This window comes from Amblyomma maculatum, unplaced genomic scaffold (genome assembly GCF_055883805.1).
Source record: "Amblyomma maculatum isolate TAMU_Amacu unplaced genomic scaffold, ASM5588380v1 scaffold_27, whole genome shotgun sequence".
NCBI classification, from domain to species: domain Eukaryota; kingdom Metazoa; phylum Arthropoda; class Arachnida; order Ixodida; family Ixodidae; genus Amblyomma; species Amblyomma maculatum.
Window position 1 is genome coordinate 556,055 of NW_028146752.1, and position 13,255 is coordinate 569,309.

Sequence of the window (13,255 nt, forward strand, 5' to 3'; positions counted from 1 at the left end):
CCCAGTTCGACAGGGCACACGCTGCCCTGTTTCGGTTTCCGTAATGCACACGTCAGCTCACGGATCATACGCTCTGCCCTTTCGTTGCTTGCCAGGTGGTACGGAGCTGTATACATGTAGCGCATACCATTTAGGTTCAGGAAAGACTGCATTTATCTACTTGCAAAAGATGTGCCATTATCTGACACGACCAAGTCTGGTAGTCCATATGCTGGAAGCATAGTTCGCAACTTCTCGATTACAGTACACGATTGCAGAGACGGCGTCACTTCGATTTCCACCCAGTTCGACAGGGCAGACGCTGCCCTGTTTCGGTTTCCGTAATGCACACGTCAGTTCACGGATCATACGCTCTGCCCTTCCGTTGCTTGCCAGGTGATACGGATCTCTATACATGTAGCGTATACCATTTAGGTTCAGCAAAGACTGCATCTATCTACTTGCAAAAGATGTGCCATTATCTGACACGACCAAGTCTGGAAGACCATATGCTGGAAGCATTTTTCGCAACTTCTCGATTACAGTACACGATTGAAGAGATGGCATCACTTCGATTTCCACCCAGTTCGACAGGGCACACGCTGCCCTGTTTCGGTTTCCGTAATGCACACGGCAGCTCACGGATCATACGCTCCGCCCTTCCGTTGCTTGCCGGGTGGTACGGAGCTGTATACATGTAGCGTATACCATTCTGGTTCAGGAAAGACTGCATTTATCGACTTGCAAAAGATGTGCCATTATCTGACACGACCAAGCCTGGAAGTCCATATGCTGGAAGCATTTTTCGCAACTTCTCGATTACAGTACACGATTGCAGAGACGGCGTCACTTCGATTTCCACCCAGTTCGACAGGGCACATGCTGCCCTGTTTCGGTTTCCGTAATGCACACGTCAGCTCACGGATCATACGCTCTGCCCTTCCGTTGCTTGCCAGGTGGTACGGAGCTGTATACATGTAGCGCATACCATTTAGGTTCAGGAAAGACTGCATTTATCTACTTGCAAAAGATGTGCCATTATCTGACACGATCAAGTCTGGTAGTCCATATGCTGGAAGCATTTTTCGCAACTTCTCGATTACAGTACACGATTGCAGAGACGGCATCACTTCGATTTCCACCCAGTTCGACAGGGCACACGCTGCCCTGTTTCGGTTTCCGTAATGCACACGGCAGCTCACGGATCATACGCTCCGCCCTTCCGTTGCTTGCCGGGTGGTACGGAGCTGTATACATGTAGCGTATACCATTCTGGTTCAGGAAAGACTGCATTTATCTACTTGCAAAAGATGTGCCATTATCTGACACGACCAAGCCTGGTAGTCCATATGCTGGAAGCATTTTTCGCAACTTCTCGATTACAGTACACGATTGCAGAGACGGCGTCACTTCGATTTCCACCCAGTTCGACAGGGCACATGCTGCCCTGTTTCGGTTTCCGTAATGCACACGTCAGCTCACGGATCATACGCTCTGCCCTTCCGTTGCTTGCCAGGTGGTACGGAGCTGTATACATGTAGCGCATACCATTTAGGTTCAGGAAAGACTGCATTTATCTACTTGCAAAAGATGTGCCATTATCTGACACGATCAAGTCTGGTAGTCCATATGCTGGAAGCATTTTTCGCAACTTCTCGATTACAGTACACGATTGCAGAGACGGCATCACTTCGATTTCCACCCAGTTCGATAGGGCACACGCTGCCCTGTTTCGGTTTTCGTAATGCCCACTGCAGCTCACGGATCATACGCTCCGCCCTTCCGTTGCTTGCCGGGTGGTACGGAGCTGTACACATGTAGCGTATACCAATTAGGTTCAGGAAAGACTGCATTTATCTACTTGCAAAAGATGTGCCATTATCTGACACGACCAAGTCTGGTAGTCCATATGCTGGAAGCATTTTTCGCAACTTCTCGATTACAGTACACGATTGCAGAGACGGCATCACTTCGATTTCCACCCAGTTCGACAGGGCACACGCTGCCCTGTTTCGGTTTCCGTAATGCACACGGCAGCTCACGGATCATACGCTCCGCCCTTCCGTTGCTTGCCGGGTGGTACGGAGCTGTATACATGTAGCGTATACCATTTAGGTTCAGGAAAGAGTGCATTTATCTACTTGCAAAAGATGTGCCATTATCTGACACGACCAAGTCTGGTAGTCCATATGCTGGAAGCATTTTTCGCAAATTCTCGATTACAGTACACGATTGCAGAGACGGCATCACTTCGATTTCCACCCAGTTCGACAGGACACACGCTGCCCTGTTTCGGTTTCCGTAATGAACACGGCAGCTCACGGATCATACGCTCCGCCCTTCCGTTGCTTGCCAGGTGGTACGGAGCTGTATACATGTAGCGTATACAATTTAGGTTCAGGAAAGACTGCATTTATCTACTTGCAAAAGATGTGCCATTATCTGACACGACCAAGTCTGGTAGTCCATATGCTGGAAGCATTTTTCGCAACTTCTCGATTACAGTACACGATTGCAGAGACGGCATCACTTCGATTTCCACCCAGTTCGACAGGGCACACGCTGCCCTGTTTCGGTTTCCGTAATGCCCACTGCAGCTCACGGATCATACGCTCCGCCCTTCCGTTGCTTGCCGGGTGGTACGGAGCTGTATACATGTAGCGTATACCATTTAGGTTCAGGAAAGACTGCATTCATCTACTTGCAAAAGATATGCCATTATCTGACACGACCAAGTCTGGTATTCCATATGCTAGAAGCATTTTTCGCAACTTCTTGATTACAGTACACGATTGCAGAGACGGCATCACTTCGATTTCCATCCAGTTCAACAGGGCACACGCTGCCCTGTTTCGGTTTCCGTAATGCACACGGCAGCTCACTGATCATACGCTCCGCCCTTCCGTTGCTTGCCGGATGGTTCGGAGCTGTATACATGTAGCGTATACCATTTAGGTTCAGGTAAGACTACATTTATCTACTTGCAAAAGATGTGCCATTATCTGACACGACCAGGTCTGGTAGCCCATATGCTGGAAGCATTTTTCGCAACTTCTCGATTACAGTACATGATTGCAGAGACGGCATCACTTCGATTTCCACGCAGTTCGACAGGGCACACGCTGCCCTGTTTCGGTTTCCGTAATGGACACGGCAGGTCACGGATCATACGCTCCGCCCTTCCGTTGCTCGCCGGGTGGTACGGAGCTGTATACATGTAGCGTGTACCATTTAGGTTCAGGAAAGACTGCATTTATCTACCTGCAAAAGATGTGCCATTATCTGACACGACCAAGTCTGGTAGTCCATATGCTGGAAGCATTTTTCGCAACTTCTCGATTACAGTACACGATTGCAGAGACGGCATCACTTCGATTTCCACCCAGTTCGACAGGGCACACGCTGCCCTGTTTCGGTTTCCGTAACGCCTACTGCAGCTCACGGATCATACGCTCCGCCCTTCCGTTGCTTGCCGGGTGGTACGGAGCTGTATACATGTAGCGTATACCATTTAGGTTCAGGAAAGACTGCATTTATCTACTTGCAAAAGATGTGCCATTATCTGACACGACCAAGTCTGGTAGTCCATATGCTGGAAGCATTTTTCGCAACTTCTCGATTACAGTACACGATTGCAGAGACGGCATGACTTCGATTTCCACCCAGTTCGACAGGGCACACGCTGCCCTGTTTCGGTTTCTGTAATGCACACGGCAGCTCACGGATCATACGCTTTGCCCTTCCGTTGCTTGCCAGGTGGTACGGAGCTGTATACATGTAGCATATACCATTTAGGTTCAGGAAAGACTGCATTTATCTGCTTGCAAAAGATATGCCGTTATCTGACACGACCAAGTCTGGTAGTCCATATGCTGGGAGCATTTTTCGCAACTTCTCGATTACAGTACACGATTGCAGAGACGGCATCACTTCGATTTCCACCCAGTTCGACAGGGCACATGCTGCCCTGTTTCGGTTTCCGTAATGCACACGTCAGCTCACGGATCATACGCTCTGCCCTTCCGTTGCTTGCCAGGTGGTACGGAGCTGTATACATGTAGCGCATACCATTTAGGTTCAGGAAAGACTGCATTTATCTACTTGCAAAAGATGTGCCATTATCTGACACGACCAAGTCTGGTAGTCCATATGCTGGAAGCATAGTTCGCAACTTCTCGATTACAGTACACGATTGCAGAGACGGCGTCACTTCGATTTCCACCCAGTTCGACAGGGCAGACGCTGCCCTGTTTCGGTTTCCGTAATGCACACGTCAGTTCACGGATCATACGCTCTGCCCTTCCGTTGCTTGCCAGGTGGTACGGATCTGTATACATGTAGCGTATACCATTTAGGTTCAGCAAAGACTGCATCTATCTACTTGCAAAAGATGTGCCATTATCTGACACGACCAAGTCTGGAAGACCATATGCTGGAAGCATTTTTCGCAACTTCTCGATTACAGTACACGATTGAAGAGATGGCATCACTTCGATTTCCACCCAGTTCGACAGGGCACACGCTGCCCTGTTTCGGTTTCCGTAATGCACACGTCAGCTCACGGATCATACGCTCTGCCCTTTCGTTGCTTGCCAGGTGGTACGGAGCTGTATACATGTAGCGCATACCATTTAGGTTCAGGAAAGACTGCATTTATCTACTTGCAAAAGATGTGCCATTATCTGACACGACCAAGTCTGGTAGTCCATATGCTGGAAGCATAGTTCGCAACTTCTCGATTACAGTACACGATTGCAGAGACGGCGTCACTTCGATTTCCACCCAGTTCGACAGGGCAGACGCTGCCCTGTTTCGGTTTCCGTAATGCACACGTCAGTTCACGGATCATACGCTCTGCCCTTCCGTTGCTTGCCAGGTGGTACGGATCTGTATACATGTAGCGTATACCATTTAGGTTCAGCAAAGACTGCATCTATCTACTTGCAAAAGATGTGCCATTATCTGACACGACCAAGTCTGGAAGACCATATGCTGGAAGCATTTTTCGCAACTTCTCGATTACAGTACATGATTGAAGAGATGGCATCACTTCGATTTCCACCCAGTTCGACAGGGCACACGCTGCCCTGTTTCGGTTTCCGTAATGCACACGGCAGCTCACGGATCATACGCTCCGCCCTTCCGTTGCTTGCCGGGTGGTACGGAGCTGTATACATGTAGCGTATACCATTCTGGTTCAGGAAAGACTGCATTTATCGACTTGCAAAAGATGTGCCATTATCTGACACGACCAAGCCTGGTAGTCCATATGCTGGAAGCATTTTTCGCAACTTCTCGATTACAGTACACGATTGCAGAGACGGCGTCACTTCGATTTCCACCCAGTTCGACAGGGCACATGCTGCCCTGTTTCGGTTTCCGTAATGCACACGTCAGCTCACGGATCATACGCTCTGCCCTTCCGTTGCTTGCCAGGTGGTACGGAGCTGTATACATGTAGCGCATACCATTTAGGTTCAGGAAAGACTGCATTTATCTACTTGCAAAAGATGTGCCATTATCTGACACGATCAAGTCTGGTAGTCCATATGCTGGAAGCATTTTTCGCAACTTCTCGATTACAGTACACGATTGCAGAGACGGCATCACTTCGATTTCCACCCAGTTCGACAGGGCACACGCTGCCCTGTTTCGGTTTCCGTAATGCACACGGCAGCTCACGGATCATACGCTCCGCCCTTCCGTTGCTTGCCGGGTGGTACGGAGCTGTATACATGTAGCGTATACCATTTAGGTTCAGGAAAGAGTGCATTTATCTACTTGCAAAAGATGTGCCATTATCTGACACGACCAAGTCTGGTAGTCCATATGCTGGAAGCATTTTTCGCAAATTCTCGATTACAGTACACGATTGCAGAGACGGCATCACTTCGATTTCCACCCAGTTCGACAGGACACACGCTGCCCTGTTTCGGTTTCCGTAATGAACACGGCAGCTCACGGATTATACGCTCCGCCCTTCCGTTGCTTGCCAGGTGGTACGGAGCTGTATACATGTAGCGTATACAATTTAGGTTCAGGAAAGACTGCATTTATCTACTTGCAAAAGATGTGCCATTATCTGACACGACCAAGTCTGGTAGTCCATATGCTGGAAGCATTTTTCGCAACTTCTCGATTACAGTACACGATTGCAGAGACGGCATCACTTCGATTTCCACCCAGTTCGACAGGGCACACGCTGCCCTGTTTCGGTTTCCGTAATGCCCACTGCAGCTCACGGATCATACGCTCCGCCCTTCCGTTGCTTGCCGGGTGGTACGGAGCTGTATACATGTAGCGTATACCATTTAGGTTCAGGAAAGACTGCATTCATCTACTTGCAAAAGATATGCCATTATCTGACACGACCAAGTCTGGTATTCCATATGCTAGAAGCATTTTTCGCAACTTCTTGATTACAGTACACGATTGCAGAGACGGCATCACTTCGATTTCCATCCAGTTCAACAGGGCACACGCTGCCCTGTTTCGGTTTCCGTAATGCACACGGCAGCTCACTGATCATACGCTCCGCCCTTCCGTTGCTTGCCGGATGGTTCGGAGCTGTATACATGTAGCGTATACCATTTAGGTTCAGGTAAGACTACATTTATCTACTTGCAAAAGATGTGCCATTATCTGACACGACCAGGTCTGGTAGCCCATATGCTGGAAGCATTTTTCGCAACTTCTCGATTACAGTACATGATTGCAGAGACGGCATCACTTCGATTTCCACGCAGTTCGACAGGGCACACGCTGCCCTGTTTCGGTTTCCGTAATGGACACGGCAGGTCACGGATCATACGCTCCGCCCTTCCGTTGCTCGCCGGGTGGTACGGAGCTGTATACATGTAGCGTGTACCATTTAGGTTCAGGAAAGACTGCAATTATCTACCTGCAAAAGATGTGCCATTATCTGACACGACCAAGTCTGGTAGTCCATATGCTGGAAGCATTTTTCGCAACTTCTCGATTACAGTACACGATTGCAGAGACGGCATCACTTCGATTTCCACCCAGTTCGACAGGGCACACGCTGCCCTGTTTCGGTTTCCGTAACGCCTACTGCAGCTCACGGATCATACGCTCCGCCCTTCCGTTGCTTGCCGGGTGGTACGGAGCTGTATACATGTAGCGTATACCATTTAGGTTCAGGAAAGACTGCATTTATCTACTTGCAAAAGATGTGCCATTATCTGACACGACCAAGTCTGGTAGTCCATATGCTGGAAGCATTTTTCGCAACTTCTCGATTACAGTACACGATTGCAGAGACGGCATGACTTCGATTTCCACCCAGTTCGACAGGGCACACGCTGCCCTGTTTCGGTTTCTGTAATGCACACGGCAGCTCACGGATCATACGCTTTGCCCTTCCGTTGCTTGCCAGGTGGTACGGAGCTGTATACATGTAGCATATACCATTTAGGTTCAGGAAAGACTGCATTTATCTGCTTGCAAAAGATATGCCGTTATCTGACACGACCAAGTCTGGTAGTCCATATGCTGGGAGCATTTTTCGCAACTTCTCGATTACAGTACACGATTGCAGAGACGGCATCACTTCGATTTCCACCCAGTTCGACAGGGCACATGCTGCCCTGTTTCGGTTTCCGTAATGCACACGTCAGCTCACGGATCATACGCTCTGCCCTTCCGTTGCTTGCCAGGTGGTACGGAGCTGTATACATGTAGCGCATACCATTTAGGTTCAGGAAAGACTGCATTTATCTACTTGCAAAAGATGTGCCATTATCTGACACGACCAAGTCTGGTAGTCCATATGCTGGAAGCATAGTTCGCAACTTCTCGATTACAGTACACGATTGCAGAGACGGCGTCACTTCGATTTCCACCCAGTTCGACAGGGCAGACGCTGCCCTGTTTCGGTTTCCGTAATGCACACGTCAGTTCACGGATCATACGCTCTGCCCTTCCGTTGCTTGCCAGGTGGTACGGATCTGTATACATGTAGCGTATACCATTTAGGTTCAGCAAAGACTGCATCTATCTACTTGCAAAAGATGTGCCATTATCTGACACGACCAAGTCTGGAAGACCATATGCTGGAAGCATTTTTCGCAACTTCTCGATTACAGTACACGATTGAAGAGATGGCGTCACTTCGATTTCCACCCAGTTCGACAGGGCACACGCTGCCCTGTTTCGGTTTCCGTAATGCACACGTCAGCTCACGGATCATACGCTCTGCCCTTTCGTTGCTTGCCAGGTGGTACGGAGCTGTATACATGTAGCGCATACCATTTAGGTTCAGGAAAGACTGCATTTATCTACTTGCAAAAGATGTGCCATTATCTGACACGACCAAGTCTGGTAGTCCATATGCTGGAAGCATAGTTCGCAACTTCTCGATTACAGTACACGATTGCAGAGACGGCGTCACTTCGATTTCCACCCAGTTCGACAGGGCAGACGCTGCCCTGTTTCGGTTTCCGTAATGCACACGTCAGTTCACGGATCATACGCTCTGCCCTTCCGTTGCTTGCCAGGTGGTACGGATCTGTATACATGTAGCGTATACCATTTAGGTTCAGCAAAGACTGCATCTATCTACTTGCAAAAGATGTGCCATTATCTGACACGACCAAGTCTGGAAGACCATATGCTGGAAGCATTTTTCGCAACTTCTCGATTACAGTACATGATTGAAGAGATGGCATCACTTCGATTTCCACCCAGTTCGACAGGGCACACGCTGCCCTGTTTCGGTTTCCGTAATGCACACGGCAGCTCACGGATCATACGCTCCGCCCTTCCGTTGCTTGCCGGGTGGTACGGAGCTGTATACATGTAGCGTATACCATTCTGGTTCAGGAAAGACTGCATTTATCGACTTGCAAAAGATGTGCCATTATCTGACACGACCAAGCCTGGTAGTCCATATGCTGGAAGCATTTTTCGCAACTTCTCGATTACAGTACACGATTGCAGAGACGGCGTCACTTCGATTTCCACCCAGTTCGACAGGGCACATGCTGCCCTGTTTCGGTTTCCGTAATGCACACGTCAGCTCACGGATCATACGCTCTGCCCTTCCGTTGCTTGCCAGGTGGTACGGAGCTGTATACATGTAGCGCATACCATTTAGGTTCAGGAAAGACTGCATTTATCTACTTGCAAAAGATGTGCCATTATCTGACACGATCAAGTCTGGTAGTCCATATGCTGGAAGCATTTTTCGCAACTTCTCGATTACAGTACACGATTGCAGAGACGGCATCACTTCGATTTCCACCCAGTTCGACAGGGCACACGCTGCCCTGTTTCGGTTTCCGTAATGCACACGGCAGCTCACGGATCATACGCTCCGCCCTTCCGTTGCTTGCCGGGTGGTACGGAGCTGTATACATGTAGCGTATACCATTCTGGTTCAGGAAAGACTGCATTTATCTACTTGCAAAAGATGTGCCATTATCTGACACGACCAAGCCTGGTAGTCCATATGCTGGAAGCATTTTTCGCAACTTCTCGATTACAGTACACGATTGCAGAGACGGCGTCACTTCGATTTCCACCCAGTTCGACAGGGCACATGCTGCCCTGTTTCGGTTTCCGTAATGCACACGTCAGCTCACGGATCATACGCTCTGCCCTTCCGTTGCTTGCCAGGTGGTACGGAGCTGTATACATGTAGCGCATACCATTTAGGTTCAGGAAAGACTGCATTTATCTACTTGCAAAAGATGTGCCATTATCTGACACGATCAAGTCTGGTAGTCCATATGCTGGAAGCATTTTTCGCAACTTCTCGATTACAGTACACGATTGCAGAGACGGCATCACTTCGATTTCCACCCAGTTCGACAGGGCACACGCTGCCCTGTTTCGGTTTCGGTAATGCACACGGCAGCTCACGGATCATACGCTCCGCCCTTCCGTTGCTTGCCGGGTGGTACGGAGCTGTATACATGTAGCGTATACCATTTAGGTTCAGAAAAGAGTGCATTTATCTACTTGCAAAAGATGTGCCATTATCTGACACGACCAAGTCTGGTAGTCCATATGCTGGAAGCATTTTTCGCAAATTCTCGATTACAGTACACGATTGCAGAGACGGCATCACTTCGATTTCCACCCAGTTCGACAGGACACACGCTGCCCTGTTTCGGTTTCCGTAATGCACACGGCAGCTCACGGATCATACGCTCCGCCCTTCCGTTGCTTGCCAGGTGGTACGGAGCTGTATACATGTAGCGTATACAATTTAGGTTCAGGAAAGACTGCATTTATCTACTTGCAAAAGATGTGCCATTATCTGACACGACTAAGTCTGGTAGTCCATATGCTGGAAGCATTTTTCGCAACTTCTCGATTACAGTACACGATTGCAGAGACGGCATCACTTCGATTTCCACCCAGTTCGACAGGGCACACGCTGCCCTGTTTTGGTTTCCGTAATGCCCACTGCAGCTCACGGATCATACGCTCCGCCCTTCCGTTGCTTGCCGGGTGGTACGGAGCTGTATACATGTAGCGTATACCATTTAGGTTCAGGAAAGACTGCATTTATCTACTTGCAAAAGATATGCCATTATCTGACACGACCAAGTCTGGTATTCCATATGCTAGAAGCATTTTTCGCAACTTCTTGATTACAGTACACGATTGCAGAGACGGCATCACTTCGATTTCCATCCAGTTCAACAGGGCACACGCTGCCCTGTTTCGGTTTCCGTAATGCACACGGCAGCTCACTGATCATACGCTCCGCCCTTCCGTTGCTTGCCGGATGGTTCGGAGCTGTATACATGTAGCGTATACCATTTAGGTTCAGGTAAGACTACATTTATCTACTTGCAAAAGATGTGCCATTATCTGACACGACCAGGTCTGGTAGCCCATATGCTGGAAGCATTTTTCGCAACTTCTCGATTACAGTACATGATTGCAGAGACGGCATCACTTCGATTTCCACGCAGTTCGACAGGGCACACGCTGCCCTGTTTCGGTTTCCGTAATGGACACGGCAGCTCACGGATCATACGCTCCGCCCTTCCGTTGCTTGCCGGGTGGTACGGAGCTGTATACATGTAGCGTGTACCATTTAGGTTCAGGAAAGACTGCATTTATCTACCTGCAAAAGATGTGCCATTATCTGACACGACCAAGTCTGGTAGTCCATATGCTGGAAGCATTTTTCGCAAATTCTCGATTACAGTACACGATTGCAGAGACGGCATCACTTCGATTTCCACCCAGTTCGACAGGACACACGCTGCCCTGTTTCGGTTTCCGTAATGCACACGGCAGCTCACGGATCATACGCTCCGCCCTTCCGTTGCTTGCCAGGTGGTACGGAGCTGTATACATGTAGCGTATACAATTTAGGTTCAGGAAAGACTGCATTTATCTACTTGCAAAAGATGTGCCATTATCTGACACGACCAAGTCTGGTAGTCCATATGCTGGAAGCATTTTTCGCAACTTCTCGATTACAGTACACGATTGCAGAGACGGCATCACTTCGATTTCCACCCAGTTCGACAGGGCACACGCTGCCCTGTTTCGGTTTCCGTAATGCCCACTGCAGCTCACGGATCATACGCTCCGCCCTTCCGTTGCTTGCCGGGTGGTACGGAGCTGTATACATGTAGCGTATACCATTTAGGTTCAGGAAAGGCTGCATTTATCTACTTGCAAAAGATATGCCATTATCTGACACGACCAAGTCTGGTATTCCATATGCTAGAAGCATTTTTCGCAACTTCTTGATTACAGTACACGATTGCAGAGACGGCATCACTTCGATTTCCATCCAGTTCAACAGGGCACACGCTGCCCTGTTTCGGTTTCCGTAATGCACACGGCAGCTCACTGATCATACGCTCCGCCCTTCCGTTGCTTGCCGGATGGTTCGGAGCTGTATACATGTAGCGTATACCATTTAGGTTCAGGTAAGACTACATTTATCTACTTGCAAAAGATGTGCCATTATCTGACACGACCAGGTCTGGTAGCCCATATGCTGGAAGCATTTTTCGCAACTTCTCGATTACAGTACATGATTGCAGAGATGGCATCACTTCGATTTCCACGCAGTTCGACAGGGCACACGCTGCCCTGTTTCGGTTTCCGTAATGGACACGGCAGCTCACGGATCATACGCTCCGCCCTTCCGTTGCTTGCCGGGTGGTACGGAGCTGTATACATGTAGCGTGTACCATTTAGGTTCAGGAAAGACTGCATTTATCTACCTGCAAAAGATGTGCCATTATCTGACACGACCAAGTCTGGTAGTCCATATGCTGGAAGCATTTTTCGCAACTTCTCGATTACAGTACACGATTGCAGAGACGGCATCACTTCGATTTCCACCCAGTTCGACAGGGCACACGCTGCCCTGTTTCGGTTTCCGTAATGCCTACTGCAGCTCACGGATCATACGCTCCGCCCTTCCGTTGCTTGCCGGGTGGTACGGAGCTGTATACATGTAGCGTATACCATTTAGGTTCAGGAAAGACTGCATTTATCTACTTGCAAAAGATGTGCCATTATCTGACACGACCAAGTCTGGTAGTCCATATGCTGGAAGCATTTTTCGCAACTTCTCGATTACAGTACACGATTGCAGAGACGGCATGACTTCGATTTCCACCCAGTTCGACAGGGCACACGCTGCCCTGTTTCGGTTTCTGTAATGCACACGGCAGCTCACGGATCATACGCTTTGCCCTTCCGTTGCTTGCCAGGTGGTACGGAGCTGTATACATGTAGCATATACCATTTAGGTTCAGGAAAGACTGCATTTATCTGCTTGCAAAAGATATGCCGTTATCTGACACGACCAAGTCTGGTAGTCCATATGCTGGGAGCATTTTTCGCAACTTCTCGATTACAGTACACGATTGCAGAGACGGCATCACTTCGATTCCACCCAGTTCGACAGGGCACATGCTGCCCTGTTTCGGTTTCCGTAATGCACACGTCAGCTCACGGATCATACGCTCTGCCCTTCCGTTGCTTGCCAGGTGGTACGGAGCTGTATACATGTAGCGCATACCATTTAGGTTCAGGAAAGACTGCATTTATCTACTTGCAAAAGATGTGCCATTATCTGACACGACCAAGTCTGGTAGTCCATATGCTGGAAGCATAGTTCGCAACTTCTCGATTACAGTACACGATTGCAGAGACGGCGTCACTTCGATTTCCACCCAGTTCGACAGGGCAGACGCTGCCCTGTTTCGGTTTCCGTAATGCACACGTCAGTTCACGGATCATACGCTCTGCCCTTCCGTTGCTTGCCAGG